General features: G+C 54.7%; 1 protein-coding gene across 6 annotated transcripts in view; it reads right to left on the bottom strand.

The window, feature by feature from the left end:
* The window catches only part of LOC121273303 (activin receptor type-1-like), a 184,148-nt gene that overhangs the window by 68,765 nt on the left and 94,236 nt on the right, over window positions 1–21,147 (bottom strand). Inside the window, exon 1 of one of the 6 annotated variants that reach the window (XM_041180405.1) lies at window positions 1,900–2,055. The exons of 4 other annotated variants lie outside the window; for them this stretch is intronic. The gene's annotated coding sequence lies outside the window, so the exon portion shown is untranslated. Of the gene's footprint in view, window positions 1–1,899; window positions 2,056–21,147 lie in introns of those variants that run through there. One more of the 6 variants, XM_041180403.1, reaches the window with a different exon arrangement.

The following is a 21,147-nucleotide window of genomic DNA, read 5'->3' as shown; positions in this document are numbered from 1 at the left end:
TCTGCTTTCATTGCCTTTTGAGAAAGAGAGTTTCAAAGACTCGCCACCCTCTGAGAGAAAAAATTTCTCCTCATCTCTGTCTTAAATGAACGACCCCTTATTTTTAAACAGTGACCCCCTAGTTCTAGATTCTCCCACAAGAGGAAACACCTTTTCCACATCCACCCTGTCAAGACCCCTCTGGATCTTAAAGGTTTCAATCAAGTCACCTCTTACTCTTCTAAACTCCAGCGGATACAAGCCCAGTCTGTCCAACCTTTCCTCATAAGACAACCCACCCATTCCTGGTATTAGTCTGGTAAACCTCCTCTGAACTGCTTCCGACTCATTTACATCCTTCCTTAAATAAGACCAACACTGTACACGGGTTCGAGGGGCTGAATGACCTTCTCCTCTCCCTATGTTTCTACTTATTGGCCTTCCTTCCTTTGCCCAGGTTGTTGCCTCCTTTGAAAGGGGCAAGGAGATATTGAAAAATTGCCCCAAAGTCATAGAGTCACAGGCCGGGGTTTTCTGGCCCTGTCGTTGGGTGGGACCCGCCGTGGGTGAGGCGCTGCCCCAGCCAGAAGCCCATTGACGCGGTGGGACCGGGAGATCCCGGTGGTGAACGGGTGCGGAAAATCCCACCCATAGAGTCATAGAGTTATACAGCACAGAAACAGGCCCTTCGGCCCATCATGTCCATACCAGCCATCAAGCACCTATCTATTCTAATCCCATTTTCCAGCACTTGGCCCGTAGCCCTGTATGATATGGCGCTTCAAGTGCTTATCTAAATACTTCTTAAATGTTGTGAGGGCTCCTGAGTCTCTCTCTTCAGACTGTATTGGGATAATGTTTAATTGCATATTGTTGTACACAGCAACATATGGCCTTGAAAGTTAATAATGAAGATATTATAACTGAGTACTTCATGTAATCATGTAATATTTCAACAACAACATTTTTATATAGCACCTTTAAGGCAGTACAACATCCCATAGGCTTCATAGGAGTGATTATTGAACAGAATTCGACACCAAGACACATAAGAAGATGTTAGCACAGGCGACCAAAAACTCGGCGAAGGAGTCACTGAGTCATTACGGGGCAGAAGGAGGCCATTCGACCCACTGAGTCCATGCTGACATTAAAGGTGTGTCTTAAAGGAGGACGGGGAGGTGGAAAGGTTGATGGAGAGACCGACAGAGCTTAAGGCCTCGACAGTTGAAGACACAGCCACCAAGGGAGTGATTGAAATCAGGAATTTGTAAGGTAGAATTGGAGGAGCGAGGAGATTTCGGAGGGTTGTGGGGCTTGAAGAGAGCACAGAGATAGGCAGGGGTGAGGCCTTGGAGGGATTTGGAAACAAGGATGAGAATATTAAAATTGAGGTGTTGGTGGATGTGGAGCCAGTGTACATGGGTGCTAACTTTGAGCACATGGACGCTAACATAGTTATTTTAATTATTCATGTCCCACTAACAGAATGCACAAAGGAATGTCAAACAAGCACACCTTAGTCTTTGTACACTGATGTTGCCAAGTCGTTTCGGAGTTATACTTTTCGCAAATTATTGGCTTGGTTAATTTGATGTTAAATGATGCCGCATCTGATATTGGCATCTTCTCAGCCCTCCCCCACACCATCACAAAAGGAGCAGAAATATGACTCATTTGGAGAATCTGATGATTTCTGACACATATTCACATGCACCAGTCAATATTTTAGTATCAGGTTTCTGACACAGGTCTTTCAGTTCCCCTTCCTCCGAACTCTTCCTGCCTTGTCCATGTACAGTGCTCATGCAGGAGACACTGAATGAAACCTTCTAAAACAAAACAAAATCCTTTCTTTCTCAGATGTCACTCGGCATCATGGAGCGTTACAGATCGACTTATTTTTTAGCCAACCCTTACCTTGTCGCAAAACACTGCGGTTTGACAGAAAGCTGAGAGCCGCTGTTCAAAGCAAAGTTGAAGGAAGAAAGTTGTTCTCACAAGGCTTTCACTTTCACGTGAAAGTCAGCAGAGTTTGGACATGCCTCGCTTTGGCTGGCGTCTGGCTGCACGCAGCAGTCTCGGTGTCCGCTCTACCTGCTGCGCCGATAGCTTGCCACCTCCAGCACCATCCTTCCGACCCCTTGGTCCTGGATCTGTCAATGTGTCCAAGAGTGCAGCCTCAGCAGCTGTGAATGGCCTTTGGCCCCCTCAAGCTGTTCTCCTGCCTGAAGAGCTGCGAAGTAATCCCTGCACTTCCTCTTAATAAATTTTGAAGCACAGGATGCAGTGATGACAATTCCTGCTCAAAGGCTGGCAAGTTATCTGTTGTTTTTTTCACTCTCTGTGTTTTTTTTTTATAGGGACAGTTTTTTCTTCCCTCTCATTTTGCAGTTAGTGTGAGTGTAAATTGAAAGCAGAAATTCAGATGTGAGCAGTTCCATATGGAAATATGTTTACTTAAAATGGAACACCAGTAAAACTGGGAAATAAGAATACTGGTCTGAAGTGGTCTTGTATACCTTAAAATGGAACACCAGTAAAACTGGGAAATAAGAGTACTGGTCTGAACTGGTCTTTTATACCTTAAAATGGAACACCAGTAAAACTGGGAAATAAGACTACTGGTCTGAACTGGTCTTGTATATCTTAAAATGGAACACCAGTAAAACTGGGAAATAAGAATACTGGTCCGAACTGGTCTTGTATACCTTAAAATGGAACGCCAGTAAAACTGGGAAATAAGAATACTGGTCTGAACTGGTCTTGTATACGTTAAAATGGAACACCAGTTTGGACCACTATGCTCATTTCCCAGTTTTTACTATTGTTTCCCACTTTGATTTTGTATGAAATATATAAACAAAATTAAGAAGAAATCTGGAGTGAAGTCTTTGCCTTCTAAGAAATGGAGGAGCATTAGGGACAGGAGGAGGTCATTCAGCACCCACATCTTTTTTGTTATTTGTTCATGGGGTGTGGGCATCACTGGTGAGGCCAGCATTTATTTCCCAGCCCTAATTGCCCTTGTTCAGAGGGCATTAAGGGTCAACCACATTGCTGTGGGTCTGGAGTCACATGTAGACCAGACCAGGTAAGGACAGCAGATTTCCTTCCCTAAAGGGCATTAGTGACCCAGATGGGTTTTTACAGCAATGAACAATGGTTTTGTGGTCATCATTAGACTTTTTTATTCCAGATTTTTAATAAATTCAAATTTCACCATCTGCCATGGTGGGATTTGAACCTGGGTCCCGAGATGGGTGATGGGAAGGGGAGAATTCCAGATTTCCGCTACCCTTCCTGTGAGGAAATACTTCCTGATTTAACTCCTAAGTGGCTTGACTCTAATTTCAAGGTCATGCCCTTTGGTCCTGATCTTTCCCTAACCAGATGAATAGATGTTCAAAATCCTGAGGGATCTGGCCAAAGTAGATAGGAAGAAACTGTTCCCACTGGTGGAAGGATCGAGAACAAGAGGGTGCAGATCTAAAATAATTGGCAAAAAAAAAAAAGCAATGGCAACATGAGGAGAAACCATTTCACCAGCGAGTGGCTAGGACCTAGAATGTGCTGCCTGAGAGTGTGGTGGAGGCAGATTCAATCAAGGCGTTCAAGAGGGTGTTGGATTATTATCTGAAAAGCAAGAATGTGCAGGGTCACAGGGACCACGCCAGGGAATGGCACCAGGTGAATTGCTCCTTCAGAGAGCCAGCATTGACATAATGGGCCAAATGGCCTCCTTCTATACTGTAACAATTCCGTGATTCTGTGAACCCTTTTAACATTTTAAACATCCAATCACCCCTCGATTTCTAAAACTCAAGGGAATACAAGTCTTTGCAACCTATCACAAATCAACCCAACTGGCTCTGGTGAATCCATGCTGCTTCCTCTCTGAGCTCAATATATAATATTAATTCTTTTATGGGATGTGGCTGTCACTGGTAGGGCTAGCATTTGTCGGCTTGCTAGGCCATTCCAGAGGGCAGTTAAGAGTCAACCACATTGCTGTGGAGTCACATGTAGGTCAGACTAGCAGATTTCCTTCCCTAAACAGCATCAGTGAACCCGATAGATTTTTACATTAACCAGTGGTAGTTTCACACTTACCATCACAGACCAGATTTATTGAATGAGTTTAAAATTCTCCCTGCTGTGGGTGGGATTTGAATCCACACCCCCAGATCCTTAGGCTAGGCCTTTAGATTAATAATCCAGTGACTTTCACCATCATAGCGGTATAAGCCACGCTGCCCAGAAGGGCGCAGTTTCAGTCCCTTGTCTGTGCTGAGATTGTGGATCTCAGTTGGGGTTGTGGTTTAGGGACAACAAATGGACCACTTGCTGTGTGAGAAAGGTTTCTTGTATCGCTTTTGCTTCTTCTTGCCAATTGTTTTAAATCTGTGCCCTCTCGTTGAAGTACTTTTGAAGTGTCGTCACTGTTGTAACGTAAGAAACACAGCAGCCAATCTATGCACAGCAAGCTCCCACAAACAGCAGTGTAGGAACAGCCAGATAATCTGATAAATGACACTGGCTGAGGGATAAATATTGGCCAGGACACCAGGGAGAAGTCCCCTGCTCTTTTTCAAAACAGAGGCTGTCAGATCTGTTACATCCTCCCAAGAGGGAATACGGGACCTCCATTAAACATCTCACCAGAAAGACAACAACTCCAACAGTGCAGCATGCCCTCAGTATCACACTGGAGTATCAGCTGAGATCTGGTGCTGAAATACAAACATTGAATTTTAGCTCCAATATTTTTAAGTGCATTTTAACACGCACTTCTAAACAGCATCTGGGTAATATACTAACATGGATAGAGGATTGATTAATGGACAGGAAACAGAGTCAGGGATAAATAGAGCATTCTCAAGTTGGCAGGCTATGACTAGTGGAGTGCCGCAAGGGTCAGTTCTGAGGCCTCAGCTATTTACAATCTATACTAATGACTTAGACAAAGAGACAAAGAGTAATGTGTCCAAGATAAAAGCAAAACACTGTGGTTGCTGGAAATCTGAAACAAAAACAGAAAATGCTGGAAAAACTCAGCAGGTCTGGCAGCATCTGTGGAGAGAGAAACAGAGTTAACGTTTCGAGTCTGTATGACTCTTCATCAGAGCTGAAGAGAGGTAGGAATGTGATGAAATTTATACTGTTTAAGGGGGGGTGGGACAGGTGGAGCTGGATAGAAGACCAGCGATAGGTGGGGACAAAGGAGAGATTGACAAAGAAGTCATGAACTAAAGGACAAAGGGAGTGTTAATGGTAGTGGTTAGTACTAAAAAGGTGCTGATAGTGGTAAATGTAAGAAAGCAGAATGTGATAATAGCAGAACAAGGGTAAACACTCTGTGAAAGAACAACATGGAACAAGTAACAGATTGCCCTTGTGGGGTGGGATGGGGGGAGGGGATGGTGGGGGGAGGGGGGAAAAGGATTGAAAATGGAATAAAAAGGGGGAAGCAAACTTGTAAGTAAACTTAAAAGTTACCACCCAAGAAGTGTCTGCTGATCAACTCTATCATTAATAGTGCAACTTGGCCACCCTACAACAGGGTGGGAAAGTGGAATTGACGCTCAACATCAGTCATGATTGTATTGAATGGCAGAGCAGGCTCAACTCAGTGTAGTCTGTTCTCTGTGGGGGAGGGAGACGTCCTCAGTGTGACGTCCCCAGTAGTTTGTGGGGAGGAGGTAAGGCCCTCAGCCTAAGTCCGTTTGTGAGGGAGGGAGACCGTTTGAGGTGAGCAGTATCCTGTGGGGGAGGGAGACATTCCACAGCCCGACAAGTATCTCTGGGTGGTAGACGGGTCTCATTGTGACCAGTATCTGTGAGGAGGGAGACGATCGTGTGATTCAGTATCTTTACTGAGGAGAGTACCCAGGGAGAAGTATCTGTGGTGGAGGGAAACGGCCCTAATTGTAAGTCATTATCTGATAGGGGGAGGGTACTGACTCAGTGTGAGTCAAGATCTTGGGATGGAGGGAATGCCTGTTGTAGTCAGTATCTGTGGCGATTAAGAGCACCCTAAGTGTGAGCTCAGTATCTTGGGGAGGGAGATGGCCCTCTATGAGTCACCATCTCTTCCCTGAGGTCCTTGTGATCAATACCTTGCTTTGGTCTCGGCCCTCACCTTTGAGTCTCTTTCCTGTCTGGAGATCAGAGGCCTCTCAGTGTTGGTCCTCTGTGAAGGGTGACGGCCCTCAGTGTCAGTTGTTCTGGGTGGAGGGAGACCTGGCCCTCAATGTTGAGTCAGTTCTGTGGGGGAGGGAGACGGCCCTCAGCGTAAGTCAGTATCTCTGGAGGAGGTCTGACGGCCCTCAGTTGACAGCAGTATCTGTGGTTAGGAGACGGCACTCAGTGTGATTCAGTATCTGTGACGAGGTAGATTGGAATGGTGTGAGTCAGTATCAAGGGGTTAGGGAGCTGCCACTCATAAGTGAGTCAAGTAGATCTACATGAGATAACGGCCCTCAGTGTGAGCAGCTATCTGTGGGGCTGGTAGAGGCCTTTGTGTGGTCAGTATCTGTGAGGGGATAAAAATGCACTCAGTGTGAGTCAATATCAGTGGGGGAGCGAGTGGCCCTCATTGTGGCAGTCCATCTCTGGATGCAGGGGACCGGCCCTCAGTGTGAGTCAGATCTGTGGGCAAGGGCATCGCCATCAGTGTGAGTCAATATCATGTCCTGGGGAGGGAGATTGCCCTCAGTTGAGTTCCGATCTGTGGGGGATGTACTGGTCTTCTGTGGGTCTAGTCAGTATCCTGTGATGAGGGAGACCAGCCCTAAGCCTGTGGCTACAGGAACAGTGGGGGAGGAATACGGCCCTGTGTGAGTCCTCATCTCCTGGGTGGAGGGAGACACCACCAGGTAAAGCACTGTGGGGGAGGGATACCCCACTCAGGTGAGTCAGCTCCTCCACCACTGAGGGAGTCAGCCTCAGTGTGAGTCAGTAATGTTGGGGGGCAACGGACCACCAGGTAAACAGCACTCTGTGAGGGCGGGACACGGCCTCAGTGTGAGTACCATCTGGGGTACAGGGAGACAGCCACCAGTGCCAGTCAACATCTGTGGGGGAACTAGACGGCCTCTACTTCTGTGCAGTATCAGGGGGGGAGGGACACCGCCCTCAGTGTGAGTCCACATCTGTCTTGGAGGGAGTGGCCCTTGTCTGTGTCAATATCTGTTGGGGAGGGATGGGCCTCAATGTGAGTCAGTATTGTCAATGGACGGAGTGGCTCAGTCTGTGTCAATATCTGTTGGGGAGGGAACGGCCCTCAATGTGAGTCAGTGATCTGTGAAGGAATAACTCCATAGATCTGGTCAGTAATCAGTGGGGGATGGGAGGAGCCTTCAGTGCAAGTCAGTATTGTGAGGGAGGGAGACTCCCACAGTCTGTTCAATATCTGTTGAGGGATTGGGACAGGACCCTCAATGTGAATCAGTATTGTGGGGAGGGAGACGGACTCAGTTCTGTTCGGTATTTGAGGGGAGGGAGATCTGGCCCTCAGTGTGAGTCAGTATCTGGGCATAGGGAAAAGGCCTCATTGTGAATCAGTACTGTGGGGGAGAATGAGAGGCCCTAGAATGAGTCAGTATCTCTGGGGGAGGGAACGGCTCTCAGTTGAGTCATTATCTTGGAGGAGGGAGATGGCCCCAGTGTAGTATATCTGAGAGGGAGGGTGATTGGCCTCAGTTGGTATATCTGGGAGGAGGGAGATGGCCCTTGTGAATTCATATCTGTGGGGACGGAGACGGCCCTTAGTTAATAGTACCTGTGGGGGAGTGAGAGTCATGGAGACAGTATCTGTGGGAGGGAACGGACCGTCAGCTGGTCTATCTGAATGGGAATGGTATATTGGGCTTAGTATGAGTCAGTATCTGTGGAGGGATGACTTAGACGGCTTCAGTGGAGTCAGTATACTCTGGGGGAGGGAGACATGGCCCGCAGTGTGAGTCATGTACCTGTGGGGGGGGAGATCGGACTCAGTGTGAGTCAGTATCTGTGAGCAGGGAGATGGTCCCTAGTGTGAGTGTGTATCTGTGGGGGAGGGAGACATCCTCGAGTAAGTCACTATCTATGGGGGAGGCGACACAGCCCTCTGTGTTGTCAGATCTGTGGGGGAGGGAGCGTGCACCTCAGTGTGAGTCAGTATCTGTGGGGGAGGGAGACGGCCAAGCACGCTGTGATCACGTTCCGGTGGGGAGGGAGACGGCCATCAGTGTGAGTGAGTTTCTTGGGGCAGGGAGACGGAGTCAGTGTGAGTCAGTAACATGGGGGGAGGGAGACGGTCCTCAGAGTGAGTCAGTATCTGTGGGGGAGGGACACAGCCCTCAGTGTGTCATAAAAGTGGGGGTGGGAGAGGCCCTCAGCTGAGTCAATATCAATGGGGATGGACCGACCCTCATTGTGAGTTCAAGCCTCTCATATCTTAGGGAGACGGCCCTCAGTGTGAGTCACTATCTGTGGGGCTGGGAGACGGACCTCAGTGTGAGTCAGTATCTGTGGGGGAGGGAGTGGCCCCAGTTGAGTCATATCTGTGAGGGAGGGACACGGCCCCTTGAGTGTCAGTCCCTGTGGTAAAGGGAGACGGCCCCAGTGAAGAGTCAGTATCGGTGAGGGAGGGATTTGGAATTCATTATAGTCAGTATCTTGCATTAGGGAACAGGCCTCTTTCTGTGTGCAGTATCAGTGGGTGGAGGTTGGGACTGGCCGACGCCCTCAGTGTAAGAGTATCTGCGGGGGAGGGAGACAGCCCTTCATAACAGTCAGCATCTGTGGTTTAGGGGATCTTTCAGTGTGAGTTAGATCTGTGGGGGTGTGAGACGGCCACTCAGTGTGTCAAGTATCTGTGAGGGAGGGAGACAGCCCCAGTTGAGTCTTTATCAGAGAAAGGAGACGGCATAGTTGAGTCAGTCTGTGGGGGAGGAACTGACTCAAGTGGGTCAGTATCTTGGGGCGGGGACCCCTCAATGTGTCTCAGTATCTGTGGGGGAGGTAGCACTGGTTTCCTTAGTCAGTATCTGGGAAAGGGAGAGGACCTCAGTGTATCAGTATCTGTCCGCTGATGCTGAGACTTTCGGTGAGTCAGTATCTGTGAGGGCGGAAGACCTCCACTCAGTGTGAGTCAGTATCTGAGGAGGAGGGAGACGGCCCTCAAATGAGTCAGTATCTGTGAGGGGGCAAACGGCCCTCAGTGTAAGTCAGTATCTGTTGCCGAGGGAGCCGGACCTCTGTGTGAGTCCAGTATCTGTGGGGGAGGGAGAAGGCCCTGATTGTGTGAGTCAGTATTCTGTGGGGAGTGGGGACGGCCCTAAATGAGTCAGTATTGTGAGGGAATGAGAGGGCCCTCAGTGTAGTCAGTATATGTGAGGGAGGGAACGGCCCTCAGGGTGACTCAGTACTTGTGGGGTAGGAGACGGACCCAGTGTGTGGTCAGGCCTGTAAGGGCAGACGGCCCTGAGTTGAGTCAGTATCTGGGTGCAGGGAGACAGCCTAGTGTGTCAGTATCTGTGGGGGAGGGAGACGGCCCTCAGTTCTGTGTCAGTATCATGGGGGAGGGAGACGTGCCCTCAGTGTAGTCAAACCTGTGAGGGAGGGAGACGGACTCCTCAGTCTGTGTCAAGTCTACATGGGGAGGGACCGGCCATCATGTGAGTCAGTATCTGTAAGAGCAGGGAGACGGCACCTGCAGAATGTGTCAGTATTCTGTGGGGAGGCCGGCCCTCAGTGTGTCAGTATCTGTGGGGGAGGAGACGAGCCCTGGTTCTGTATCAGTATCTGTGGGGGAGGGAACGGCCCTCAGTGTGATCAGTATCTGTGGGGAGGGAGTGCCCTCAGTCTGTGTCAATATCTGTTGGGGAGGGACACGGCCCTCATGGAGCAGACCTGTGGGGGAGTGGAGACGGCCCTCAGTCTTGTCGGTATCATTGGCAGGGAGACGGCACCTCATGTCCATCAGTATCCCTGTGGGGAGGGAAAGGCCATCAGTGTGAATCCACGCATCTGTGGGAGAGGGAGACGGCCCTCGGTGTAGCCATGAGTCAGTATACCAGGGGGAGGGAGAGGGCCCTGCAGAGAGTAGTATCTGTCCCCAAAGGGAGTCCCCCTCAGGCCTGGTCAGTATCTGATGGAGGGAGACGGCTTCCTTGAGTGCATTACTGTGGAACAGGGAGTGGCCCTCCATGTAGCAGCATTGTGGGCAGGGAGACAAACATTAGTGTCCAGTCAGTACTGTGGGGGAGTGTAGAATGACCTCAATGTGGTCAGAATCTGTTTTCAGGGAAGGCCCTCAGCGACAGTCTATCTGTGGGGGAGGTAGACGGGGCTTAGTGTGAGTCAGTATCTGTGGGTGACGGAGACGGCCCTCAGTGTGAGTCAGTATCTCTGGGGGAGGGAGACGGCCCGCAGTGTGAGTCAGTACCTGTGGGGGAGGGAGACGGCTCTCAGTGTGAGTCAGTATCTGTGGGGCAGGGAGACGGCCCTCAGTGTGAGTCAGTATCTGTGGGGGAGGGAGACGGTCCTCAGAGTGAGTCACTATCTGTGGGGGAGGGACACAGCCCTCTGTGTGAGTCAGTATCTGTGGGGGAGGGAGACGGCCCTCAGTGTGAGTCAGTATCTCTGGGGGAGGGAGACGGCCCTCAGTGTGAGTCAGTATCTGTGGGGAGGGAGACGGCCCTCAGTGTGAGTCAGTATCTGTGGGGAGGGAGACGGCCCTCAGTGTGAGTCAGTATCTGTGGGGGAGGGAGACGGCCTCAGTGTGAGTCAGTATCTGTGGGGGAGGGAGACGCCCTCAGTGTGAGTCAGTATCTGTGGGGGAGGGAGATGGCCCTCAGTGTGAGTCAGTATCTGTGGAGGAGGGAGACGGCCATCAGTGTGAGTCAGTATCTCTGGAGGAGGGAGACAGCCCTCAGTGTGAGTCAGTATCTGTGGAGGATGGAGACGGCCCTCAGTGTGAGTCAGTATCTGTGGGGGAGGGAGACGGCCCTCAGTGTGAGTCAGTATCTGTGGGGGAGGGAGACGGCCCTCCTGTGAGTCAGTAACTGTGGGGGAGGGAGACGGCCCTCAGTGTGAGTCAGTATCTGTGAGGGAGGGAGACGGCCCTCAGTGTGAGTCAGTATCTGTGGGGGAGGGAGACAGCCCTCAGTGTGAGTCAGTATCTGTGGGGGAGGGAGACGGCCCTCAGTGTGAGTCAGTATCTGTGGGGGAGGGAGACGGCCCTCAGTGTGAGTCAGTATCTGTGGGGGAGGGAGACGGCCCTCAGTGTGAGTCAGTATCTGTGGGGGAGGGAGACGGCCCTCAGTGTGTCAGTATCTGTGAGGGAGGGAGACAGCCCTCAGTGTGAGTCAGTAACTGTGGAGGTGGGAGACGGCACTCAGTGTGAGTCAGTATCTGTGGGGGAGGGAGATGGCCCTCAGTGTGAGTCAGTATCTGTGGGGAGGGAGACGGCCTCAGTGTGAGTCAGTATCTGTGGGGGAGGGAGACGGCCTCAGTGTGAGTCAGTATCTGTGGGGGAGGGAGACGACCTCAGTGTGAGTCAGTATCTGTGGGGGAGGGAGACAGGCTCTCAGTGTGAGTCAGTATCTGTGAGGCGGGAGAACGGCCCTCAGTGTGAGTCAGTAGTCTGTGGGGGAGGGAGACGGCCTCAGTGTGAGTCAGTATCTGTGAGGGGGGAGACGGCCCTCAGTGTGAGTCAATATCTGTGGGGGAGGGAGACGGCCCTCAGTGTGAGTCAAGTATCTGTGGGGGAGGGAGACGGCCCTCAGTGTGAGTCAGTATCTGTGGGGGAGGGAGACGGCCCTCAGTGTGAGTCAGTATCTGTGAGGGAGGGAGACGGGCCCTCAGTGTGAGTCAGTATCTGTGGGGAGGGAGACGGCCCTCAGTGTGAGTCAGTATCTGTGAGGGAGGGAGACGGCCCTGAGTGTGAGTCAGTATCTGTGGGGGAGGGAGACGGCCCTCAGTGTGAGTCAGTATCTGTGGGGAGGGAGACGGCCCTCAGTGTGAGTCAGTATCTGTGAGGGAGGGAGAGGGCCCTCAGTGTGAGTCAGTATCTGGGGGGAGGGAGACGGCCCTCAGTGTGAGTCAGTATCTGTGGGGGAGGGAGACGGCCCTCAGTGTGAGTCAGTATCTGTGGGGGAGGGAGACGGCCCTCAGTGTGAGTCAGTATCTGTGGGGGAGGGAGAAGGCCCTCAGTGTGAGTCAGTATCTGTGGGGGAGGGAGACGGCCCTCAGTGTGAGTCAGTATCTGTGAGGGAATGAGAGGGCCCTCAGTGTGAGTCAGTATCTGTGGGGGAGGGAGACGGCCCTCAGTGTGAGTCAGTATCTGTGGGGGTGGGAGACGGCCCTCAGTGTGAGTCAGTATCTGTGGGGGAGGGAGACGGCCTCAGTGTGAGTCAATATCTGTCGGGGAGGGAGACGGCCCTCAGTGTGAGTCAGTATCTGTGGGGAGGGAGACGGCCCTCAGTGTGAGTCAGTATCTGTGGGGGAGGGAGACGGCCCTCAGTGTGAGTCATATCTGTGGGGAGGGAGACGGCCCTCAGTGTGAGTCAGTATCTGTGGGGGAGGGAGACGGCCCTCAGTGTGAGTCAGTATCTGTGGGGAGGGAGACGGCCTCAGTGTGAGTCAGTATCTGTGGGGAGGGAGACGGCCTCAGTGTGAGTCAGTATCTGTGGGGAGGGAGAACGGCCCTCAGTGTGAGTCAGTATCTGTGGGGGAGGAGACGGCCCTCAGTGTGAGTCAGTATCTGTGGGGAGGGAGACGGCCCTCAGTGTGAGTCAGTATCTGTGGGGGAGGGAGACGTCCCTCAGTGTGAGTCAGTATCTGTGGTGGAGGGAGACGGCCCTCAATGTAAGTCAGTATCTGTGGGGGAGGGAGACGGCCCTCAGTGTGAGTCAGTATCTCTGGGGGAGGGAGAATGCCTGCAGTGTGAGTCAGTATCTGTGGGGGAGGGAGAGCACCCTAAGTGTGAGTCAGTATCTGTGCGGGAGGGAGATGGCCCTCAGTATGAGTCAGTATCTGTTGGGGAGGGAGAAGGTCCTCTGTGTGAGACAATACCTGTGGGGGAGGGAGACGGCCCTCAGTTTGAGTGAGTTTCTGTGGGAGAGGGAGACGGCCCTCAGTGTGAGTCAGTATCTGTGGAGGAGGGTGACGGCCCTCAGTGTCAGTCAGTATCTGTGGTGGAGGAGACGGCCCTCAGTGTGAGTCAGTACTCAGTTGGGGAGGGAGAACGGCCCCCTCAGCGTAGTCCAGTATCTGCTGAGGGAGGGAACGGCCCTCAGTGCTGAGCTCAAGTATCTGTAGGGGAGGGAGACGGCCCTCAGGAGTGAGTCAGTATCTGTGCAGGGAGGGAGTCGGCCCTCGAGTGTGTAGTCAATATCAAGTGGGGGTGGAGGAGACCGGGCCCTCAGTGTGATGCAATAGCTCAGTATTGTGAGGGAGACGGCCCGCAGGTAGGCACTATATGTGCTGAACGGCTCTTAGTGTGAGTCATACTGTGTGGGACGGGAGAGGGCCCTCAGTGTGAGGTCAGTATCTGTGGGGAGGCGAGAAGGCCCTCAGTGTGTGGTCAGTAATCTGCTGGGGGATGAGGGGGGACGGCCCTCAGTGTGAGTCAGTATATGTGGGGGAGGGAGATCGGCCCTCAGTGTGAGTCAGTATCTGTGGGGGTAGGGAGGGAGACGGCCCTCAGTGTGAGTCAGTATCTGTGGGGGAGGGAGACGGCCCTCAGTGTGAGTCAGTATCTGTGGGGGAGGGAGACAGCCCTCAGTGTGAGTCAGTATCTGTGGGGGAGGGAAACGGCCCTCAGTGTGAGTCAGTATCTGTGGGGGAGGGAGACGGCACTCAGTGTGAGAAAGTATCTGTGGGGGAGGGAGACGGCACTCAGTGTGAGTCAGTATCTGTGAGGGAGGGAGTCGGCCCTCAGTGTGAGTCAGTATCTGTGGGGGAGGGAGACGGCCCTCAGTGTGAGTCAATATCAATGGGGGAGGGAGACGGCCCTCATTGTGAGTCAAGTATCTCTGGATTAGGGAGACGGCCCTCAGTGTGAGTCAGTATCTGTGGGGGAGGGAGACGGCCCTCAGTGTGAGTCAGTATCTGTGGGGGAGGGAGACGGCCCTCAGTGTGAGTCAGTATCTGTGAGGGAGGGAGACGGCCCTCAGTGTGTGTCAGTATCTGTGGGGGAGGGACACGGCCCTCAGTGTGAGTCAGTATCTGTGAGGGAGGGAGACGGCCCTCAGTGTGAGTCAGTATCTGTGGGGGAGGGAGACGGCCCTCAGTGTGAGTCAGTATCTGTGGGGGAGGGAGACGGCCCTCAGTGTGAGTCAGTATCTGTGGGGGAGGAGACGCCCTCAGTGTGAGTCAGTATCTGTGGGGGAGGGAGACGGCCCTCAGTGTGAGTCAGTATCTGTTGGGGAGGGAGACGGCCCTCAATGTGAGTCAGTATCTGTGGGGGAGGGAGACGGCCCTCAGTTCTGTGTCGGTATCTGTAGGGGAGGGAGACGGCCCTCAGTGTGAGTCAGTATCTGTGGGGGAGGGAAAAGGCCCTCAGTGTGAATCAGTATCTGTGGGAGAGGGAGACGGCCCTCAGTGTGAGTCAGTATCTCTGGGGGAGGGAGACGGCTCTCAGTTGAGTCATTATCTGTGGAGGAGGGAGATGGCCCTCAGTGTGAGTCAGTATCTGTGGGGGAGGGAGACGGCTCTCAGTTGAGTCATTATCTGTGGAGGAGGGAGATGGCCCTCAGTGTGAGTCAGTATCTGTGGGGGAGGGAGACGGCCCTTAGTGTGAGTCAGTACCTGTGGGGGAGTGAGACTGCCCTCAATGTGAGTCAGTATCTGTGGGGCAGGGAGACGGCCCTCAGCGACAGTCTATCTGTGGGGGAGGTAGACGGGGCTTAGTGTGAGTCAGTATCTGTGGGTGACGGAGACGGCCCTCAGTGTGAGTCAGTATCTGTGGGGGAGGGAGACGGCCCTCAGTGTGAGTCAGTATCTGTGGGGGAGGGAGACGGCCCTCAGTGTGAGTCAGTATCTGTGGGGGAGGGAGACGGCCCTCATTGTGAGTCAAGTATCTCTGGATTAGGGAGACGGCCCTCAGTGTGAGTCACTATCTGTGGGGCTGGGAGACGGCCCTCAGTGTGAGTCAGTATCTGTGGGGGAGGGAGACGGCCCTCAGTGTGAGTCAGTATCTGGGGGAGGGAGACGGCCCTCAGTGTGAGTCAGTATCTGTGGGGGAGGGAGACGGCCCTCAGTGTGAGTCAGTATCTGTGGGGAGGGAGACGGCCCTCAGTGTGAGTCAGTATCTGTGGGGGTGGGAGACGCCCTCAGTGTGAGTCAGTATCTGTGGTGGAGGGAGACGGCCCTCAGTGTGAGTCAGTATCTGTGGGGGAGGGAGACGGCCCTCAGTGTGAGTCAATATCTGTCGGGGAGGGAGACGGCCCTCAGTGTGAGTCAGTTTCTGTGGGGGAGCGAGACGGCCCTCAGTGTGAGTCAGTATCTGTGAGGGAGGGAAACGGCCCTCAGTGTGAGTCAGTATCTGTGGGGGAGGGAGACGGCCCTCAGTGTGAGTCAGTATCTGTGAGGGAGGGAGACGGCCCTCCTTGAGTGTCAGTAACTGTGGGGGAGGGAGACGGCCCTCAGTGTGAGTCAGTATCGGTGAGGGAGGGAGACGGAACTAATTGTGAGTCAGTATCTGTGGGGGAGGGAAACAGGCCTCAGTTCTGTGTCAGTATCAGTGGGGGAGGGGGACGGCCCTCAGTGTGAGTCAGTATCTGCGGGGGAGGGAGACAGCCCTCAGTGTGAGTCAGTATCTGTGGGGGAGGGAGACGGCCCTCAGTGTGAGTCAGTATCTGTGGGGGATGGAGACGGCCCTCAGTGTGTCAGTATCTGTGAGGGAGGGAGACAGCCCTCAGTGTGAGTCAGTATCTGTGGAGGTGGGAGACGGCACTCAGTGTGAGTCAGTACCTGTGGGGGAGTGAGACTGCCCTCAGTGTGGGTCAGTATCTGTGGGGCAGGGAGACGGCCCTCAGTGTGAGTCAGTATCTGTGGGGGAGGTAGACGGGTCTCAGTGTGAGTCAGTATCTGTGGGGGAGGGAGACGGACCTCAGTGTGAGTCAGTATCTGTGGGGGAGGGAGACGGCCCTCAGTGTGAGTCAGTATCTGTGGGGGAGGGAGACGGCCCTCAGTGTGAGTCAGTATCTGTGGAGGAGGGAGACGGCCCTCAGTGTGAGTCAGTATCTGTGGGGGAGGGAGACGGCCCTCAGTGTGAGTCAGTATCTGTGGGGAGGGAGACGGCCCTCAGTGTGAGTCAGTATCTGTGGGGGAGGGAGACGGCCCTCAGTGTGAGTCAGTATCTGTGGGGGAGGGAGACGGCCCTCAGTGTGAGTCAGTATCTGTGGGGAGGGAGACGGCCCTCAGTGTGAGTCAGTATCTGTGGGGGAGGGAGACGGCCCTCAGTGTGAGTCAGTATCTGTGGGGAGGGAGACGGCCCTCAGTGTGAGTCAGTATCTGTGGGGGAGGGAGACGGCCCTCAGTGTGAGTCAGTATCTGTGGGGGAGGGAGACGGCCCTCAGTGTGAGTCAGTATCTGTGGGGGAGGGAGCGGCCCTCAGTGTGAGTCAGTATCTGTGGGGGAGGGAGACGGCCCTCAGTGTGAGTCAGTATCTGTGGGGGAGGGAGACGGCCCTCAGTGTGAGTCAGTATCTGTGGGGGAGGGAGACGGCCCTCAGTGTGAGTCAGTATCTGTGGGGGAGGGAGACGGCCCTCAGTGTGAGTCAGTATCTGTGGGGAGGGAGACGGCCCTCAGTGTGAGTCAGTATCTGTGGGGGAGGGAGACGGCCCTCAGTGTGAGTCAGTATCTGTGGGGAGGGAGACGGCCCTCAGTGTGAGTCAGTATCTGTGGGGGAGGGAGACGGCCCTCAGTGTGAGTCAGTATCTGTGGGGGAGGGGGACGGCCCTCAGTGTGAGTCAGTATCTGTGGGGGAGGGAGACGGCCCTCAGTGTGAGTCAGTATCTGTGGGGGAGGGGAGACGGCCTCAGTGTGAGTCAGTATCTGTGGGGGAGGGAGACGGCCCTCAGTGTGAGTCAGTATCTGTGGGGGAGGGAGACGGCCCTCAGTGTGAGTCAGTATCTGTGGGGTGGGAGACGGCACTCAGTGTGAGTCAGTATCTGTGGGGGAGGGAGATGGCCCTCAGTGTGAGTCAGTATCTGTGGGGGAGGGAGACGGCCCTCAGTGTGAGTCAGTATCTGTGGGGGAGGGAGACGGCCCTCAGTGTGAGTCAGTATCTGTGGAGGAGGGAGACGGCCCTCAGTGTGAGTCAGTATCTGTAGGTGAGTGAGACGGCCCTCAGTGTGAGTCAGTATCTGTGAGGGAGGGAGACGGCCCTCAGTGTGAGTCAATATCTGTGGGGGAGGGAGACGGCCCTCAGTGTGAGTCAGTATCTGTGGGGGAGGGAGACGGCCCTCAGTGTGAGTCAGTATCTGTGGGGGAGGGAGACGGCCCTCAGTGTGAGTCAGTATCTGTGGGGGAGGGAGACGGCCCTCAGTGTGAGTCAGTATCTGTGGGGGGGAGACGGCCCTCAGTGTGAGTCAGTATCTGTGGGGGAGGGAGAGGCCCTCAGTGTGAGTCAGTATCTGTGGGGAGGGAGACGGCCCTCAGTGTGAGTCAGTATCTGTGGGGGAGGGAGACGGCCCTCAGTGTGAGTCAGTATCTGTGGGGAGGGAGACGGCCCTCAGTGTGAGTCAGTATCTGTGGGGGAGGGAGACGGCCCTCAGTGTGAGTCAGTATCTGTGGGGAGGGAGACGGCCCTCAGTGTGAGTCAGTATCTGTGGGGGAGGGAGACGGCCCTCAGTGTGAGTCAGTATCTGTGGGGGAGGGAGACGGCCCTCAGTGTGAGTCAGTATCTGTGGGGGAGGGAGACGGCCCTCAGTGTGAGTCAGTATCTGTGGGGGAGGGAGACGGCCCTCAGTGTGAGTCAGTATCTGTGGGGGAGGGAGACGGCCCTCAGTGTGAGTCAGTATCTGTGGGGGAGGGAGACGGCCCTCAGTGTGAGTCAGTATCTGTGGGGAGGGAGACGGCCCTCAGTGTGAGTCAGTATCTGTGGGGGAGGGAGACGGCCCTCAGTGTGAGTCAGTATCTGTGGGGGAGGGAGACGGCCCTCAGTGTGAGTCAGTATCTGTGGGGAGGGAGACGGCCCTCAGTGTGAGTCAGTATCTGTGGGGGAGGGAGACGGCCTCAGTGTGAGTCAGTATCTGTGGGGGAGGGAGACGGCCCTCAGTGTGAGTCAGTATCTGTGGGGGAGGGAGACGGCCCTCAGTGTGAGTCAGTATCTGTGGGGGAGGAGACGGCCCTCAGTGTGAGTCAGTATCTGTGGGGAGGGAGACGGCCCTCAGTGTGAGTCAGTATCTGTGGGGAGGGAGACGGCCCTCAGTGTGAGTCAGTATCTGTGGGGGAGGGAGACGGCCTCAGTGTGAGTCAGTATCTGTGGGGAGGGAGACGGCCCTCAGTGTGAGTCAGTATCTGTGGGGGAGGGAGACGGCCCTCAGTGTGAGTCAGTATCTGTGGGGGGGAGACGGACCTCAGTGTGAGTCAGTATCTGAGAGGGAGGGAGACGGCCTTCAGTGTGAGTCAGTATCTCTGGGGGAGGGAGACGGCCCGCAGTGTGAGTCAGTATCTGTGGGGGAGGGAGACGGTCCTCAGTGTGAGTCAGTAACTGTGGGGGAGGGAGACGGCCCTCAGTGTGAGTCAGTATCTGTGGGGGAGGGAGACGGCCCTCAGTGTGAGTCAGTATCTGTGGGGGAGGGAGACGGCCCTCAGTGTGAGTCAGTATCTGTGGGGAGGGAGACGGCCCTCAGTGTGAGTCAGTATCTGTGGGGAGGGAGACGGCCCTCAGTGTGAGTCAGTATCTGGGGGAGGGAGACGGCCCTCAGTGTGAGTCAGTATCTGTGGGGGAGGGAGACGGCCCTCAGTGTGAGTCAGTATCTGTGGGGGAGGGAGACGGCCCTCAGTGTGAGTCAGTATCTGTGGGGGGGAGACGGCCCTCAGTGTGAGTCAGTATCTGTGGGGGAGGGAGACGGCCCTCAGTGTGAGTCAGTATCTGTGGGGGAGGGAGACGGCCCTCAGTGTGAGTCAGTATCTGTGGGGGAGGGAGACGGCCCTCAGTGTGAGTCAGTATCTGTGGGGGAGGGAGACGGCCCTCAGTGTGAGTCAGTATCTGTGGGGGAGCGAGACGGCCTCAGTGTGAGTCAGTATCTGTGGGGGAGGGAGACGGCCCTCAGTGTGAGTCAGTATCTGTGAGGGAGGCAAACGGCCCTCAGTGTGAGTCAGTATCTGTGGGGGAGGGAGACGGCCCTCAGTGTGAGTCAGTATCTGTGGGGGAGGGAGAACGGCCCTCAGTGTGAGTCAGTATCTGTGGGGGAGGGAGACGGCCCTCAGTGTGAGTCAGTATCTGTGGGGGAGGGAGAAGGCCCTCAGTGTGAGTCAGTATCTGTGGGGGAGGGAGACGGCCCTCAGTGTGAGTCAGTATCTGTGGGGGAGGGAGACGGCCCTCAGTGTGAGTCAGTATCTGTGAGGGAGGGAGTCGGCCCTCAGTGTGAGTCAGTAACTGTGGGGGAGGGAGACGGACCTCAGTGTGAGTCAGTATCTGTGAGGGAGGGAGACGGCCCTCAGTGTGAGTCAGTATCTGTGGTGCAGGGAGACAGCCCTCAGTGTGAGTCAGTATCTGTGGGGGAGGGAGACGGCCCTCAGTTCTGTGTCAGTATCAGTGGGGGAGGGAGACGGCCCTCAGTGTGAGTCAGTATCTGTTGGGGAAGGAGACGGCCCTCAGTGTGAGACAGTATCTGTGGGGGGAGGGAGATGGCCCTCAGTGTGAGTCAGTATCTGTGGGGGAGGGAGACGGCCCTCAGTGTGAGTCAGTATCTGTGGGGAGGGAGACGGCCCTCAGTGTGAGTCAGTATCTGTGGGGGAGGGAGACGGCCCTCAGTGTGAGTCAGTATCTGTGGGGGAGGGAGACGGCCCTCAGTGTGAGTCAGTATCTGTGGGGGAGGGAGACGGCCCTCAGTGTGTGTCGGTATCTGTTGGGGAGGGAGACGGCCCTCAGTGTGAGTCAGTATCTGTGGGGGAGGGAGACGGCCCTCAGTGTGTGTCAGTATCTGTGGGGGAGGGAGACGGCCCTCAGTGTGAGTCAGTATCTGTGGGGGAGGGAGACGGCCCTCAGTGTGAGTCAGTATCTGTGGGGGAGGGAGACGGCCCTCAGTGTGAGTCAGTATCTGTGGGGGAGGGAGACGGCCCTCAGTTTGTGTCGGTATCTGTAGGGGAGGGAGACGGCCCTCAGTGTGAGTCGGTATCTGTGGGGAGGGAGACGGCCCTCAGTGTGAGTCAGTATCTGTGGGGGAGGGAGACGGCCCTCAGTGTGAGTCAGTATCTGTGGGGGAGGGAGACGGCCCTCAGTGTGAGTCAGTATCTGTGGGGGAGGGAGACGGCCCTCAGTGTGAGTCAGTATCTGTGGGGAGGGAGACGGCCCTCAGTGTGAGTCAGTATCTGTGGGGGAGGGAGACGGCCCTCAGTGTGAGTCAGTATCTGTGGGGGAGGAGACGGCCCTCAGTGTGAGTCAGTATCTGTGGGGGAGGGAGACGGCCCTCAGTGTGAGTCAGTATCTGTGGGGGAGGGAGACGGCCCTCAGTGTGAGTCAGTATCTGTGGGGAGGGAGACGGCCCTCAGTGTGAGTCAGTATCTGTGGGGGAGGGAGACGGCCCTCAGTGTGAGTCAGTATCTGTGGGGAGGGAGACGGCCCTCAGTGTGAGTCAGTATCTGTGGGGGAGGGAGACGGCCCTCAGTGTGAGTCAGTATCTGTGGGGGGGGAGACGGCCCTCAGTGTGAGTCAGTATCTGTGGGGGAGGGAGACGGCCCTCAGTGTGAGTCAGTATCTGTGGGGAGGGAGACGGCCCTCAGTGTGAGTCAGTATCTGTGGGGGAGGGAGACGGCCCTCAGTGTGAGTCAGTATCTGTGGGGAGGGAGACGGCCCTCAGTGTGAGTCAGTATCTGTGGGGGAGGGAGACGGCCCTCAGTGTGAGTCAGTATCTGTGGGGGAGGGAGACGGCCCTCAGTGTGAGTCAGTATCTGTGGGGGAGGGAGACGGCCCTCAGTGTGAGTCAGTATCTGTGGGGGAGGGAG

The sequence above is a fragment of the Carcharodon carcharias genome, chromosome X, assembly GCF_017639515.1.
Source record: "Carcharodon carcharias isolate sCarCar2 chromosome X, sCarCar2.pri, whole genome shotgun sequence".
NCBI classification, from domain to species: Eukaryota; Metazoa; Chordata; class Chondrichthyes; order Lamniformes; family Lamnidae; genus Carcharodon; species Carcharodon carcharias.
This window is presented reverse-complemented; position numbering and strand designations above follow the sequence as displayed.